Here is a 635-nt window from a genome sequence, read left to right as displayed (position 1 = left end):
CGACTCCGCTCACCCGGGCCGGCTGCTGGCTCCTCCTAGGCGCCGCCCGCCCTCTCCCAGCCCCGCGCGCCCCCGGTCCGCGCGCTGCGGCCTAGCTGTTCCCGGTGCTGCTGTCCCAGAGGCTCGACCTTTGTTTCCGCAGTGTCCGCCGGCCGCTCTGTTGGCGCTCTCGCTGCGGTCCGGTCCTCCTCTGCCTGTTTTCACTCATTTGTCGCGCTCCCTTCCAAGTTACCGGGAACCCTCCTAGCTGTGCCCTCGCCCCTTTGAGCACCCACCGACTCTGCCCTCGCGGCTGTACTCGGATTAGCTTGGGTATCTTGTATGGCTCTGCCTTTTAATTTCAATGCAAAAGCCTTTGCAAGGGCAATGTTTTTTTGATGACACACACCCCCTTCGTGAAATCAGGGTTTCTAAATCTCTTCAAGTAACTGTCGGTAGTCAGAAATAAATATTGAAGTAAAAAGGAGACTTTTCCAGTACAGGTGGATGAATGCACTTTGCTATAGTGTGTGTGTGTGTGTGAATATGTGACTTCCTACTGAGACTCAGACATCTGTTCACATCAGATAGGGCACCAACAGTTTGACTGAAGCCTATTCTCGAGAGGCAGTGGATTTATTAGGGTTATTTCTAGG

Source organism: Mastomys coucha, unplaced genomic scaffold, assembly GCF_008632895.1.
Source record: "Mastomys coucha isolate ucsf_1 unplaced genomic scaffold, UCSF_Mcou_1 pScaffold16, whole genome shotgun sequence".
In the NCBI taxonomy this organism is placed as follows: Eukaryota; Metazoa; Chordata; class Mammalia; order Rodentia; family Muridae; genus Mastomys; species Mastomys coucha.
This window is presented reverse-complemented; position numbering follows the sequence as displayed.